This window comes from Onychomys torridus, chromosome X (genome assembly GCF_903995425.1).
Source record: "Onychomys torridus chromosome X, mOncTor1.1, whole genome shotgun sequence".
Lineage (NCBI taxonomy): Eukaryota > Metazoa > Chordata > Mammalia > Rodentia > Cricetidae > Onychomys > Onychomys torridus.
Genome location: NC_050466.1, coordinates 14,137,232 through 14,154,754, shown reverse-complemented (window position 1 = coordinate 14,154,754; position 17,523 = coordinate 14,137,232).

Genomic DNA, 17,523 nt, shown 5'->3' with positions numbered 1-17,523 from the left:
GGAAACAGCCATTCACCCAGGACATCGGCCAAACACTGCTCCAGTTGCTGGCCTACAGGCAGGATGCCTGTGGGGAATCCCGCCCCCTCTCATCAAGACTCGCCAATGGACCAAGCAATCTACATGCCCTACCCCAATATTCTGACATGTGAGACCCTGGCCACTTCCTGAGGATCAGAAACCAAACTGACAGTTCTCACTGGACAAAGAGCTGTCATTAGACCAAGAGTAACCTGAGGAGACAGAATCTGCCAGACCTTGTTAAACCAAGAGTGGCTTTCTGAGAAGTAGAATCTTCCAACTCTCATTGGAACAAGAGGGACTACCTGAAACACAGAATCTATCAGCTCTGACTGGACCAAGAGCCCTGATAAGACCAAGAGCAGTTTCCTGAGACACAGAATCAAATAGCTTGTGTTGACCACAGAGAAGCTCCATAAGACACAGAATCTGCCTGCTCCAATTAGACCAAGAGCCAATATAGGACCCAGATGGGGCCCCTGAGACACAGACACAACAAGCACAGAGTAGACCAACAGCAACTCACTCAGAAACAGGCACCTCTTATACCCATTAGAAGAAAAGATGGGCAGGTATCAAGGCAAAAGTACATGCAACAACATAGAGACCAATATGGAATCACCAGAATGTAGCCCTGCTCCAACATCATAAGGTAAAAGAAGCAGAAGAAAGCAACACTAAGAATAGCATCATGAAGATGCTAGAGGCCTTTCAAGAAAAAATGTAAATGAAATTGAGGAAAAGACAAATAAAAAGTGGAAGAAATCAATAAAGACATTGAAAAAAACAAAACAAAACAGGTGGGCAGTGGTGGCGCACACCTTTAATCCAGTACTTGGGAGGCAGAGCCAGGCTGATCTCTGTGAGTTTGAGGCCAGCCTGGACTACCAAGTGAGTTCCAGGAAAGGCACAAAGTTACACAGGAAACTCTGTCTTGAAAAACCAAAAATAAAAAAAAGAGAAAAAGATAAACAAAAAATTTGAAGAAATCTAAAAAGAAATAGAGGAAAAGGCAAATAAATAATTGGAAGAAATCAATAAATCCCTTAAACAAAATGATGAAAAAGCAATTAAACAGGTGAGGCAAACAGTTCAAGACCTGAAAAGGGAAATAGAAACAATGAAGAAGACACAAACAGAGGGAAGGCTATAAATAGAAAATCTGAGTAAATGAACAGAAAACACAGATGTAAGCAAAACCAACAGAATGCAAGAAATAGAAGAGAGGATATTTGTTGTTGATGATATAATAGAGGAAATAGATTCAATAGTCAAACAAAATACTAAAGCCCAAAAAAGTCCCCTCAAAACATAATAATTAAACAATTAAACATACAAAATAAAGAAAGAATATTAAGAGCAGCAAAGGAAAAGGTCCAAGTGACCTTCAAATGCAAACCCATCCAAATAACACCCAATTTCTCAAAGGAGACTTTGAAAGCCAGAAGGACATGGACAGATGTAATGCAGACACTAAATAAGAGACCATGGATGACAGAATAGACTGATATACCCAGCAAAATTTTCAATCACTGTAGATGGAGTGAAGAAGATGTCCCAAGACAAAACCAGATTTAAACAATACCTAAGCACAAATCCAGCACTACAGAAAGCACTAGAATGAAAATTCCAACCTAAGGGAGTCAGATACATGCACAAAAACACAGTCAATAGATAAACCCACAGCAGAAAATCACATACAAACTTTCACCAAAAGTTAACAGGAACAAACAATCACTGGTCTTTAATATCCCTTAATATCAATGGACTTAATTCACCCATAAAAAGACACAGGTTGGACATGAAAGCAGGACCAAACATTCTGCTGCATACAAGAAACACAGCTCAAATTCAAAGATAGACGCTACCTAAGAATAAAAGGCTGGGAAGTGTCTTTCCAGTCAAAATGTCTTAAGAAACAAGCTGGTGTAGCTATTATAATATCCAAAAAATAGACATCCTACTAAAATCAATCAAAAGACATCAAGAATGGCATTACATACTAATCACAGGAAAGACCCACCAAAATGAGGTTTCAATTCTGAACATTTATGCCCCAACCATAAGGGCACCCACATATGTAAAAGAAACATTACTAAAGCTTAAATCACATATAAAAACCCACAATTAATAGTGGGAGACTTTAACACCCTACTTTCACCACTGGACAGATTTGCAAAATCAAAACTTAATACAGAAATAAGAGACTTAACTGATGTTATGACCCAAATGGACTTTATGGATATCTACAGAACATTACACTATAACAAAAAAGAATATACCTTCTTCTCAGCACCCCATGGAACCTTCTCCAAAACTGACTACATACTTGGCCACAAAGAAATTATCAACAAAAACTAAACTCAGAAGTTTTGTTCATAATGGTGATGGCAAGAAGCATGGCAACATGCATGCAGACATGGCAATGGAGGAGCTGAGTGTTCTCTATCTTGGTTCACAGACAACAGGAAGTGAATTGACCATGTATGAGGAACTCAAGGACACACTTCCTGAAACAAAGACACACGTACTTTAACAATGCCATACCTCCTAATAGTGCCACTCCCTATGGGCCCATATTCTAACACATGAGTCTATGGGAGCCACACCTATGCAACTGACCACAATGGTCAAATCCAGTGCATGAACTATGAGTCCAGAGCAAGACCATGGAGTGTGACATTAGCACAGGCAGGCTTGGTCATAGTGGGGAAATCAGGTGTTGTATATGTGTGACTGAAAATAGGCCTATCTGTGAAGGGGGTGGCACTGGCAAGCAAGGATATGGGGAGATATCAGTGATAATCTGGACATCCAGAGCTAGGCCTGGTAGTGTACAAACAGCAGGAATGGGCTTAGAACTGGTAAAATCAAAAAGGGAATTCTAGCAGATACCCTGTGATCTGAGCAGGGCCTACGAGCAGTATATATACCCATGGAGGGCAAGATGTAGGCTTCCCCAAAAAGGATACCCTCTGCCTGATCTACACACACTTAGTTAGAACTCTTAGCATGGAAATTGCAAATGTAGGATTATCAATATGGCTACTCTCAAGGAAATCCAGTGAAGGAGTTATGTGACTAGAGTTAGGCATGGAAAGGTAAGCATTACAGTTGCAGGCAAATGTCTGTAGATCTCATCATGCAAAGTTGGTAGATGCTATGTCCAATGGAGACACACCTGGAAGTATAAGGATGGTATAGGCAAATTGGGGTTTGAGGTAACTAAACTGTGAAAATATGTGCAGGAGCTGTATGATGGATGCTAGGCCTGAAAATGTGTGCATGATGTTAGCAGAAGTGATTCAAGGATGATCTCCAGGAAAGGATAGTGAGTAGTCTGTATCCAAAATTATGATTGGGGGACAGGGATGACACAGGTAGGTTTAGTTCAGGTGGAATTCAACAGAGGTAGCCAATGGAGTATCTGTGTGACCAGATCTAGGCAGGCTCAATAGGCATGGCTATGGTACGAAAGGTTCTGGGGATCTCACCCTGCAAAAACTATGTGTGAGCTGTACATCTCATCCTACTCCTTTTAAAGTGGATATGCCACAGGTGCATTTGATTCTGGGGAGTGGATTACTCACCAGAGAAAGCCAGAACAGAAATTTACCAGTCCATCACTGAAGGAACTTAGGTCAGCAATCAAGGAAGGAACCTAGAACAAGAATGGATATATAGACCTTGAAGAAACTCTACTTACTTGCTCATCCACTGAAGGCAACTCAGCATGTTCATTTTATAACCCAGGATGACCTATCCAATTATGGCACCACACACAGTGCCCTTGGACCTCGAAGATCAATTATTAATCAAGAAAATGCTCTGTAGGATTTCCTGCAGCCAATTTTATGAAGGCATTTTCTCAACTGAGATTCCCTCTTCTCAGAGGATTTTAGGTGAATAATTTTAGTGATGTGTAAAGCTAACAAAAATATAACCAGAACAACCCGACCCAACTCTTCTTAGATGAATCTAGATTTTGTCAAACTAAAAATAACAATGAAATAACCAAACACAACCAGGACTATATCAAGCTGGACAAAGAACATGACAGCATGATCTTCATGGTGCTGAATTTGCAGAAAGAGAAGATTCAATATTATAGTGTACTAGAACTTTGAGTGACAATTTCAGACAATATGTGTCAGAGCTAAAGTTCCTGCAAGGGGGTTAAAAAGTCTTTTGCATGAAGATGTAAAAGAGAAGCCCATGCTGCAGTGGGTACTCAGGATGATTGGCATCCCAGAGCCATGAGGTACCTCATGTGGAAAGCTGAAAGGTAAAAGGTCTTCAACAACCCCACATATGACAGAGGGTTGATATCCAGAATAAATATAGAACTCAAGAAATTAGACATCAAATTGCTCAACAGTACAATTAAGAAATGGGATATAGAACTAAACAGAGAAATCTCAACAGAGGAATCTCAAATGGCAGAAAGACATTTAAGGAATTGCTCAACATCCCTAATTATCCAGGAAACGCAAATCAAAATGACTCTGAGATACCACCTTACACCTGTCAGAATGGCTAAGATCAAAAACACTGAAGAAAGCTTATGCTCTAGAGGATGTGGAGCAAGGGAACTCTCCTCCACTCCTGGTGGGAATGCAAGCATGTACAGCCATTTTGGTAATCAATATGGCGCTTCCTTAGAAAATTGGGAATCCATCTCCCCCAAGACCCAGCTATAGCACTCTTTGGCATATACCCAAGGAATGCGCAATCATACAACAAGGGCACATGCTCAGCTATGTTCATATGAGCATTTTTTGTAATAGACAGAACCTGGAAACAACCCAGTTGTTGCTATAGCTGGCTGTTGGGGGAGATTGATATTAATTTCTAAAATGGCTGTACAAGTTTGCATTCCCACCAAAAGTGTAGGTGTGTTCCCCTTGCTCCACATCCTCTCCAGCATCAGCTGTCTTCATTGTTTTTGATCTTACCCATTCTGAAAGGTGTAAGGTGGTATCTCAGAGTGGTTTTGATTTGCATTTCCCTGATGATTAAGGATGGTGAGCAATTCCTTAAATGTCTTTCAGACATTTTTAAGCTTCCTCTGTTGAGAATTCTGTTTAGTTTTATAGCCCATTTCTTAATAGGACTGTTGGGCATTTTGATGTCTAATTTCTTGAGTTCTTTATATATTCTGGATATCAGGACTCTGTCAGATGTGGGGTTGGTAGAGATCTTTTCCCATTCTGTAGGCTAGGCTGTCACTTTGTCTTACTTACTAAGTCCTTTGCTCTACAAAATTTTCTCAATTTCAAGAGGTCCCATTTATTGATTGTTTCTCTCAGAGACTGTGCTACTGGTGTTATATTTAGGAAGTAATCTCCAGTGCCAATGCATTCAAGACTACTTCTAACTTTCTCTTCTATCAGGTTCAGAGTAACTGGATTTATGTTGAGGTTTTTGATGCACTTGGGCTTAAGTTTTGTGCACGGTGACAGATATGGATATATTTGCAGCCTTCTACATGTTGAGATCCAGTTATGCCAGCACCATTTGTTGAAGATGCTTTCTTTTTTCCATTGTACAGTTTTGGCTTCTTTGTCAAAAATTATATGTTCAAGGTGTGTGGATTAATGTCAGGGTCTTCAATTCGATTCCATTGGTCCACATGTCGGGTTTTTTTTCCAGTACCAAGCTGTTTTTTATTACTGTAGCTCTTTAGTTGAGCTTGAAGGCAGGGATCATGATGCCTCCAAACGTTGTTTTATTGTATAGGATACTTTTGGCTATCCTGAGTTTTTTTGTTTTTCCATATGAAGTTGAGTATTATTCTTTCCAGGTCTGTGAAGAATTGTGTTGGTAATTTGATGGGGATTGTATTGAATCTGTAGATTGCTTTTGGTAAGATCACAATTTTTACTAAGTTAACCCTGCCTATCCATGAGATGGGAGATCTTTCCATTTTCTGACATCTTCTTCAACATCTTTTTTCAGGGACCTAGAGTTCTTGTCATATAGGTCCTTCACATGCTTAGTTAGAGTAACCCCAAGGTATTTTATATTATTTGTGGCTATTGTAAAGGGTGAAGTATTGCTGATTTCCTTCTTAGCCTGTTTGTCTGTTGTATATAGGAGAGCTACAGATTGTTTGAGTAGACCTTTCATCCCGCTATGTTTCTGAAGGTGTTAAGCTGCATCAGTTCCTTGGTTGAATTTTTAGGGTCACTCATGTATACTATCATGTTATCTGCAAATAGGGAAAGCTTGGTTTCTTCCTTTCCAATTTGTATCCCCTTAATCTCCTTATGTTGTCTTATTGCTCTGGCTAGAACTTCAAGTGCTCTACTGAATAAGTATGGGGAGAGGGGACAGCCTTGCCTTGTTCTTGATTTTAGTGGTATTGCTTTGAGTTTCTCTCCATTTAATTTGATGTTGGCTGTTGGCTTGCTGTAGATTGCCTTTATTATGTTTAGGTATGTTCCCTGTATTCCTGATCGCTCTAAGACCTTTATCATGAAGGGGTGTTGGATTTTGTCAGATGACTTTTCTGCATCTAGTGAGATGATCATGTGGTTTTTTTCTTTGAGTTTGTTTATATGGTGTATTACATTGACGGACTTTTGTATGTTGAACCACCCTTGCATCCCTGGGATGAAGCCTACTTGATCATGGTGGATAATTGTTTTGATGTGTTCTTGGAGTCTGTTTGCCAGTATTTTATTGAGTATTTTTGCATCAATGTTCATGAGGGAGATCTGTCTGTAGCTCTCTTTCTTTGTTGCATCTTTGTTTGGTTTAGGAATCAGGGTAATTGTAGTCTCATAGAAGGAGTTTGGTAATATTCCTTCTGCTTCTATTGTGTGGAACAATTTAAAGAGTATTGGTATTAAGTCTTCTTTGAAGATCTGGTAGAATTCTGCAGTGAAACCATCTGGTCCTGGACTTTTTTTGGTTGGGAGACTTTTAATGACTGATTCTATTTCCTTAGGGGTTATTGGACTATTTAAACATTTTATCTGGTCTTGATTTAACTTAGGTATGTGGTACCTACCCAGAAAATTATCCATTTCTTTTAGATTTTCCAGTTTTGTGGAGTAGCAGTTTTTGAAGTATGACCTGATGATTCTTAGGATTGCCTCATTGTCTGATGTTATGTCCCCCTTTTCTTTTCTGATTTTGTTAATTTGGGTGCACTCTCTCTGGCTTTTGGTTAGTTTAGATTAGGGCTTGTCTATCTTGTTCATCTTCTGAAAGAACCAACTCTTTGTTTCTTTAATCCTTTGTATTGTTCTCTTTATTTCTATTTTATTGATTTCAGCTCTATTCGATAATTTCCTGGTGTCTTTTCCTCCTGGGAGACTTTGCTTCTTCGTCTTCAAGGGCTTTCAGGTGTGCTGTCAAGTCACTAGCATGAGATTTCTCCAGCTTCTTTATGTGGGCATTCAGTGCTATGAATTTTCCTCTTAGCACTGCTTTCATAGTGTCCCATAAGTTTGGGTATGTGGTGCATTAATTTTCATTGATCTCTAGGAAGTCTTTAATTTCTTTCCTTATTTCTTCCTTAATGCATTGGTGATTCAGTTGAGCATTATTCAGTTTCCATGAGATTGTAGGATTTCTGTAGTGTTTTGTTGTTGTTGAAATCTAACTTTAAACCATGGTGGTCCAATAGAACACAGGAGGTTATTCCAATTGTTTTGTATCTGTTGAGATTTGCTTTGTGGCCAAGTATCATTTTAGAGAAGGTTCCATGGGGTGCTGAGATGAAGGTATATTCTTTTTTGTTTGGGTGGAATGTTCTGTAGATATCGATTAAGTCCATTTGAGCCATAACATCAGTTAAGACCATTATATCTCTGCTAAGTTTCACTTTGGCCGATCTGTCCAAAGGTGAAAGTAGGGTGTTGAAGTCTCCCAGTATTAATGTGTGGGGTTTTATATTTGATTTAAGCCTTAGTAATGTTTCTTTTACATATGTGGGTGTCCTTGTGTTTGTGGCATAAATGTTCAGAATTGTGACTTCATCTTGGCTGATCTTTCCTGTGATGAGTATGTAATGTCCTTCATCATCTCTTTTGATTGATTTTAGTTTGAAGTCTATTTTGCTGGATATTAGGATGGCTACACCAGCTTGCTTCTTAAGACCATTTGATTGGAAAGTCTTTTCCCAGCCTTTTGTTCTTAGGAGGTGTCTATCTTTGAATTTGAGGTGTGTATCTTGTACGCAGCAGAAAGATGGGTCTTGTTTTCATATCCATTCTCTTAGTATGTGTCTTTTTATAGGTGAATTAAGTCCATTGATATTAAGGGATATTAATGACCAGTGATTGTTCGTTCCTGTTATTATTTTTATTTTTTGGTGGTATTGTGTGTGTACTTCTCTTCTTTGGGGTTTACTGCTGTGGTGTTATCTATTGCCTGTGTTTTCATGGGTGTATCTGCGTTCCTTAGGTTGGAATTTTCCTTCTAGTGCTTTCTCTAGGGCTGGGTTTGTAGATAAGTATTGTTTAAATCTGGTTTTGTCTTGGATGGTCTGGTTCACTCCATCTATGATGACTGAAAGTTTTGCTGTGTATATTTGTCTAGGCTGGCATCCATGGTCTCTTCGTGTCTGTATTATATCTTGTAGTTCCTTCTGGCTTTCAAAGTCTTCATTGAGAAATCGGGTGTTATTCTGATGGGTTTGCCTTCATAAGTCACTTGGCCTTTTTTCTTTGCTGCCCTTAATATTCTTTCTTTATTCTGTATGTTTAGTTGTTTAATTATTGTGTGGCGAGGGGACTTTTTTGGGGTCTACTCCATTTGGTGTTCTATAGGCTTCTTGTATCTTCATAGGCATTTCCTTCTTTAAGGTGGGAAAGTTTTCTTCTAGGATCTTGTTAAATATATTTTCTGTGCCTTTGAGTTGGTATTCTTCTCCTTCCTCTATCCCTATTATTCATAGGTTTGGTGTTTTCATGGTGTCCCACATTTCTTGGACATTTTGAGTCATGACTTTGTTGGTTTTAGTGTTTTCTTTGACTGATGAATCTATTTCTTCTAATGTATGTTCAACACCAGAGATCCTCTCTGTATTCTGTTTGTTATACTTGCATCTGACGTTCCTTTTTGTTTACTCAGATTTTCTATTTCCAGCATTCCTTCTGCTAGTGTCTTCTTCATTTTTTTCTATTTCCCTCTTCAAGTCTTGGACTGTTTCCCTCTTCTGTTTCGTTGCTTTTTCATGATTTTCTTTCAGGGACTTGTTGTTTTCTTCTGCTTTAATTGTCCTTTCCTCTAGTTTTTTATAGCGTTCTTCCCATTTTTTGTGTGTCTGTTCCTCCACTTTATTTTCGATGTCTTCTATATAAAGCTCTAACTTCTTCATGGTGTTACTTATAAGGTTGTTTCTTCTTCTTCTTCTTCTTCTTCTTCTTCTTCTTCTTCTTCTTCTTCTTCTTCTTCTTCTTCTTCCATTCTGTGATGTTCGGGTCTAGCTGTTGGCAAAGGGCTAGGTTCTTTTGATGCTGTATTGCTCTTTATTTTATTGTATGTACTTCCACCTTGATGTCTGCCCATCTCTTTTTGGGTTCGTTCTTCGTCTTATCAGTGTACTTGGTCCAGACAGAGCTGACAGATTTAGGGAGCCTCTCTCTGGTCCAGATGGAAGCTCTGGACCAGATGGGAGCTCTGGTCCAGATGAGAGTGCTGGCCGGATAGGAGCTTGGGGGCTAGACTCTGAGTCTCAGGAAGTCCCCAGGGTCTCCTTATCTTGTCCAGGTGGGAGCTCCTCTTGTCCAGATGAGAGTTCCTGGACAGGATGGAAGCTCTGGTCCAGATGGGAGTTCCAGGGCATTTGGGAGCTGGGGGCTCTCTGGTCCAGATGGGAGTTCCAGGGCAGGATGGAATGCTGGCCTCTGGTCTCTTAGTCTCTGGAAGTGGCTGGGGTCTCCAGCAGATGAGTGTGGGGGCAAGGTGTTGAGGTTGTAGTGTCCACTGAAGGGTCTCTCTGGTCCAGATGGGAGTTCCAGGGTGGATGGGAGCTGGGGGCTGGTCTCTGAGTCTCAGGAAGTGGCTAGTATCTCAGGCAAATGGGTGTGGGTCGGAAAGAAATTTTAAATGAAAAGGGGGCTAGATTGACAGAACTAGGTATTTGTATAGAGTAGCCAGTTTCCATTCCCAGAACCAACTTTGTAGCTAACCATTTGTTGGAACTTTAGTCTCAGGCATCTCCTACCTTCTTGTGGCCTAGGTAGGCACAACACACAGACACATACAGGCAAATCATTGTACACATAATTTTTTTAAATGTTAGAAAAAAGAAAGAATACAAAATTATACAGTGATATCATAGCCCCTTAACCATTAAACAAGCTAAGGCTCGTTCAAATGAACTCCTGCTGGTATTGCATAGTAGCAGCTGTGACCCCTTGTTAGGCCAGCCTGCTCCGAGGGAAAAGCAGTTTTGTTATGAGGTTAATAGAGATCATTATAACCATCTATCTAGCAGCAAAGTAAACAGTGCTGTTATGTGACTTTTCTATGAAGGTTTCCATATTTGTGTTCTCTATCTTTTGTATCTGTGAGAATTTTGGCAATGGTACACTTATATTTTAGATCAAACATCAAGATTGACAGGTCACATAGGCCCCAAAGCAATCTACTTTTTACAGGGTCACTTCCTTGATTTTCCATTAAGACCTTGTGGTACAAGATGAACATGCCAGAGACATGTCTTTCCATCATTTTTATAATATATATATATATATATATATATATATATATATATATATATATTCCTGCATAACTTTGAGGTAAGAATATCCATAAATGTCTCTGCTTTTACATTGTGATCATGATCAGAAGTGGATTTGTTAACTTAACAAGTTTAAGAATACACAGAGTGATACATGAATGTGTCCAGACTCCCTTCTAAAGATACAATGTTCCTTTGTTTAGGAAAAGCATTGTTTTGGAAATAACTCCCATGATCTCCTTGACTCCTCCAGTTAAGAAATCTCATTTTATCTGTCTTATCTGCTGTGATGACTATTCTTAATAGTCAAGCTGACTACCTCTTTAATTAGTTAAAACCAAAGACTTGTGTATACCTGTGAGAGATTTTTCTCAAAGGTTTTAAAGTTAAAGAAATATCTTTAATCTGGATCGTTTTAGGTGATAAGATCCACTTTTAGTTGCTTGGTGGCAGTGCACCCCTTTAACCCCAGGAAGCAGAAGCATTTGGATTTTCTTGGTTTGAGGTCAGCCTGCTCAACAGAATGACTTTCAGGGCTACAATGATAAAAAATTTCTTGAGATCACCATAAAACCAATCAACAAAGAATAAGATCCAACTTTAATCTGGGTAGCAATTCTTGGTGTCAGCCTACATAAAGGATATAAAATTGGAAGTTCTCTCTTTGCCTGCTTGTCCTAGCTCTGGTTACCAAGTTTTTTACTTTGCTAGCATTAGAGCCTACTTCCTTAAAATAGTGGTGTTTACTGAAGACCACCTCAGCTGTCCAGCCTCATGTAATGAACAACTACTGGACTTTTCAAATTTCCACTGGTAGACAGCCATTGTTAGACTATCTCTCCCATAGCTTGTGAGACATCCTAATAAATCCACTTTGTACATACATGGAGAGATTCATTCTACCAGTTTTGTTTGTTAATATTCTGACCCTGCCCCTTGGTGGCACACAATGTCCTGACATAAAAATGTGTTCTGAAGGGAAAATTCCACCCACTACTCCCCCTTCTCTCTCCTGCTTTTCTCCCAGGAAGTATACACATGCTTGGACTCCTCTCTCTTTTTCTCCCCTGGCCCTTTTCCCTCTTTCTCTTCCTCTTCTCTGTTCCTCCACAAAATAGACCTCTTCACTGAGTGCTGTTTGCATCTCATCTTTGTCTGTCACCAGAAGCAGGAAAGCTTGGCTATCTACCTACCAGAGCCTTCTTTATACAATTCACCACATTGTTCATGTATAGAAGCTTGAATAATGCAGTGGTTTTTTTGTTTTGTTTTGTTTTTTTCATCTGCCCTAGGAGTATGATATGCTGACTAATAACAGTGCTTGTAAACATTCTTCCTAGCTCCATTATGCTTTAAATATTCAACTTTCCTTGAAGCCTACCCTTTATTATTATTCATTTGCCAATAGTGTGCTCTGATTTTCAGGAATAAAACTCCTAAAGCAATGACGCCAATTCTGATGGGAGAAAGACCTATTATCTTGTTTGTGATCTACTTCCTGCAGTAGTTTCTAGGTTGTGTGAAGTCCCTGTGACAACTAGGTAAAAAGTGCAATCAGTCCTCCTAACCTCAATGTCAAGTCACAAAACAAACATCTCCTTCTGTGTCTTTAAATCTCTCTTTAATTGTTAATATTCTGGGCACCCTTCTACCTGTGTGGCATGGAGTCACTCCACCCCACATATTATACTGGGCTGTACTTGCTAGCCCCACTGTGTCCAGGATGAAGAAGGGGAAGTGCCCACCAAGAGCAAAAAGATAGCAGGGTCTGCTATTGGAGTCAAGTACAAGTGCTATTGAAATGCAAATGTTTAGAAAAGGTCTGGGTCTGTGGTGGAAGGCAGGATCAGGAACCAATGTGCTGTGACTTTAAGCACAGTGTAACCCTTATGGGAGGTGCTCTTGTCACTCAGGCCTCACTAGCCAATCAGGAGCACCAGGTGACCTATAAGTGGTGCAGGGGCCTTCCAGCTGCTAGCTTCAAGCTTGATTTTGAAGAGAAACTGGCAGCAGCAGTTTTGTGTTGTGTGCTGTGCTGTGTGTGCTGGTGCAGAAGAGCAGAGAACCTGGGTGAGCTGGAAAAACACAGCATTGTTAGTGAGGTGCAGGAGCCAGAGTGGTGGGTCCTTCTCAGATCTGGGTGGGAAACTTCAGCCAGAATCCCTGTCCTGTGAGGTCCCATATGGTCCTTGAAACTTCCTATTCCTAAGGCAGGCCTCTGGATAACTTTGCTCTGTGGGCTGAATATGCTCACAAAATTGAGATTGGGAAGGTGTGTATAGAAACATCTTTGTAGTGAACTTCACCATGCTTTTGGTGCACTCATTGAAAGCGGGACTAGTTTGTCCAGTACCTTCCAGAGGTTCAGCATTTTGTATTTAACTTTCATGTGTAAGATCCATTTATAGTTAATTTTGTGGAGGTTGTAAAAGGCATCTCATGTGTTAGGTAGCACTCCACAACTAAGGTGAAAGAGAGGGGTTGAAATGGTGATATAAAGGATTTACTAATTCTTAGGTGATAGAAAGTCTCACAAAATACAATTTAACTGGGGGAGTACTGCCTGGAAAAAATAAACCTGCCAGACAGTGGTTGCACACACCTTAAATGCCAGGACTCAGGAAGCAGAGCCAGGCAGATCTCTGTGAGTTTTACACCAGCCTGGTCTACATAGCAAGACCCAGGACAGGCACCAAAACTACATGGAGATACCCTGTCTTAAAAAAACAAACAAACCCTGAAACCTCAAAGATGAGTATTGTAGCCAGGCCTACTAGAGATTAGGACAGTAGGATACACATTGTTTCACCAGGATTGTCCAGACATTTGGTTGCAAATCATTACAAAGGAGCCACCCCTGATTTACAACAAGACACTAGGCCAAACACTATATCAAAGAATGGGACTCTAACAAGCTGTTCATTGAGGCATTACAGGGTCAAAATGAACCTTAAGTCCTGGCATGCCATAAAGTTCCAGTTTTCTTCTTGAGAAAATCCTACTTCTGCCACTTGGACAATATAACACCAGGTGACAACTCTTTGAAAAGATAAACATTAGCAGTTTAGTGGTGGTGCGTGACTTTGCCCAGCACTCACTCTGAAAAGGCTCCATTTTAGGCTCTATCCCAGTAGAGAAATGTATTTCTGCTTAGTGGAAAATATTTCTGCTTAGCTCTTACAGAAGGCTTCCACGTTGTAAAGCTAGCCCGCAGCTCTTGGAAAAACAAGCTGCTTGTGGCAGAACCACCTTGTAAAACCTCCTAAAAGCCACAAGATCCAGCCGGATGTCTGAACTCCGAGCGACCCCACTCTCGCACCCATGTGAAACTGCCCTATAACAAGCCTGCGAGCTTGAGCTTCGGGGTCTTCAGTCCCAAGCTTGACTGATTGACTCATGTGCACGCGTACAAAAAACTGTTTCGGTGTGACCCGATATCGGAGTGAAGCTTCTGGTTTCAGCGCCGACTCTAACAACTCAAGAGGCAGGTTCATCCATGTGAGTTTGGGGCCAGCCTGGTCTACAGAGTTATGTCCAGGACAGGCTCCAAAGCTACACAGTAAAAACCTGTCTCAATGGGAAAAAAAGAAAAGAAAATGAAAAAGAAAAAAGAAAAATAGAACACTCTTGTATTATCTTCTATACTGATCAAGCAATGCTTTCCTTTAGACCCTCAGGCAGGGATTAGGAAAATTCTTGGGAGAGCTAGTAACAGCCTGGGGCCTAGGCCTTGGCAGCTTTTCCTAAGGGCATGATGTATTGACAATAAAACAGAGCTCCTTCCCTTAAACCAGGAATGTGCTTTGAAGAGCTGGCAATGGTCTTGAATCAGGGCCTTTGTGATTGGATCCTGAGAATCCAACACTTTCTGTGACATATGGCTATGGTTATCAGTCAATACATCACTGTGGGCTTAGTCAATAATATTAAGATACTCTGTTTCCCCTTGTGCCACATTGTTTGATTTGCCTCCTGTCTGAGTCTGTTCTATTGTATGATACTTTCTGCTGACTTCCTAGAAGTTTCCCATTTCCTTCTATGTCCTACCTGGAAGTAGTATAAAGGTGCAGTTCTTCTTAAGAAGCTTAGTTGACATGAGACATACCTTGTGCAAGACCTCTCCACCCCAGCTTTTATCTTTTCTACCTTATAGTTTTCCTCTTTTTCTCATCCCTTTTGACCTTCACCTCTGGATCTTGTCACTGAGGAATGTGGAAGATATCAGGACTTTAGGTGATAGAAATCATAGAAACTTTTACAGAGAACTTTATTGACCTGTCTTGTATGACCAGGAAGATAGGAATGTTAAAAGTAATAGCAGAAAGTGAAGATTGAGAGTATAGGATTTCAGTAGGAAATAGAGTCAATAAAAATTGAGCGGCCAGGCAGTGGTACCCCAGGCTGGCCTGGAATTCAGAAAAAATGCCTGATTCTTGCTCCCAAGTCCACAGATACAGTGAGTGAATATTCCTGGCTGTTTTGTTCTCATATTATTGGGTGATGGGTGTGGTATATAGGTTTTTCTTCATGTCAAGCATATGCTGTTGTACTGAGCTTCACACATATCTTAAATTTTAAAATTTGACACAGGTTATGATTCTATTTCTCTATTTATATTCATGACATTAATGCTTCTTGAGCCTTCTGAGTCATTGCATTGGAGATGCATGAACTTCCTTCTGCCTGTTGCATTTGTTTTGAATTTTGAAATGAATATGAGTATTTTATCTGAATGCATGGATATGCACAATGTGGGTACCTGTTCCTCACGATGATCAAAGATGGTCTCAGTAATCCTGGACTTGGAATAATGGATAGTTGTGTTCCTTCATATAAGTATGGCAATTGAGCCTACCTCTATGCAAGACCAGCAAGAGCTTTTTTACTACCTTCCCATCTCTCTTTCTCTGTGTTGATTATTTATGATCAACATTTATGTGGCTAATGCCTTCATCTTTCCATTTATAACCATTTAAACATGCAGTACCTTTTAGTAAATTCTTATTTATGTTATAGTTTGAATTGGGGCACTTCAGGATTCTTGATGAAAACAGAACTAAAGTAAATGCATAACTCTTTGTAGGAACTTAGTAAAAATTTCTGAGTTCTTTCCATCTTTGTTGTTCTACTGACTTTTGCATGGGAGACAGGGTCTTAATATGTACTATTGGCTTTCCTAGATCTGATTGCATAGAATAGGCTGGAATTCGACCTAGAAGCACATAAACCTGCCTCTGACTTCTGAGTCTTACAGTTAAAGGCATGAGCCAATACACTCACTTTGCCCATCTTATTTTTCTTCTCTATAGTTAGTAATTGTTCATACAATTTCTCTCATGTGTACTCTGTACTGTTGGTCTGTTTACTTGTCTCCCTATGTTAGTTAATGAGCTTGCAAGGTGATATCCCATTCAAAGGGTATAGAAATGACAGAGGAGATCCTCCTTTTCATTTTCCTTCTAAAGTAACTTGTTGGTCACATTATAATTTGTATGTCATGAAATAAGTGTGGGGAGCATCAGAATTATATGACCATACTGTCAAAGAAGTATACATTTACAATGTCCTCAACATCATGCTTTATGTTGTATACATGTATGGGATATTTTAGAATGCAGTGACCTATGATGATGTGCATGTCAACTTCACTTGGAAAGAGTGGACTTTACTGGATCCTTCCCAGAAGAATCTCTACAAAGATGTGATGCTGGAAACCTACAGGAAACTCACTATTATAGGTAAGATAGAGTTTTATTCACATTTTAAAATAAGAGCACAAAGTGTCCTTAGGTTTTGGATGCTCCTCTGTAATATGATTGAGAAAGAATATTAAGTGAATAAATCAGTCATATTCCAAGACTCACTAAAGACAGTAACATAAATAATAGTTTTGAAAAAAATGACATACATATTCTGGTACTGTATTTTAGGATACAACTGGGAAGATCATAATATTGAAGAACATCTTCAGAGTTATAGAGGAAATGAAAGGTAATTTTCTTGTGCAAGCTGATACAAATGTGCCTCTGAGGAAATTATAATGTATCCTCAAAGTCTGAAACAAAACAATAATGTAAATAAGCACAGATTAAAGTATATCAATGATTATTAAATTCTCAGAAAAGTATATATCATTATTTTAGGTAGTTGAAATAAATTTAGAAGGCATTCTTTAAAAAAAAAAAAAAAGCAAGGTAACAATGCCTTAGGAGATATCGCCATTTGAATCATAGCACCATGGGCAATATGCTATAGAATTATTATTTCATCCTACTCATATTACAAAAGTATACATAGTGAAGTGGTGATAATTATATTTTTAATATTTTATTTATTTATTGTGTATACAGTGTTCTGTCTACATACCAGAAGAGGGCACCAGATCTCCTTATAGATGGTTGTGAGCCACAATGTGGTTGCTGGGAATTGAACTCAGGACCTCTACAAGAGCAGCCAGTGCTCTTAACCTCTGAGCCATCTTTCTAGCCCCAATAATTATATTTTTAAAGCTTTCTAGTAAGCAAATAGTCAATAGTAATGGTAGTGTAGTTTGTATAATTGTTGTGACTATGCTGCTAAGAGTCAATGGGCAGTTATTGGAAAGAAACCTTAAACCCTCTACCACAAGTTCATGAGTACAGAAAGTCAAACTGTGTGAATTTAATGTTAAATACTTTTATTTGTTAAGCTTTGTTAACAAGATATATCATATTTCTCTCTGGATAAAAGTCATATGAGAATAGGGACATGGAAAGACATAACATACTGCTTTCTTAGAAGAATTAGAAGATATATAGCAGTCT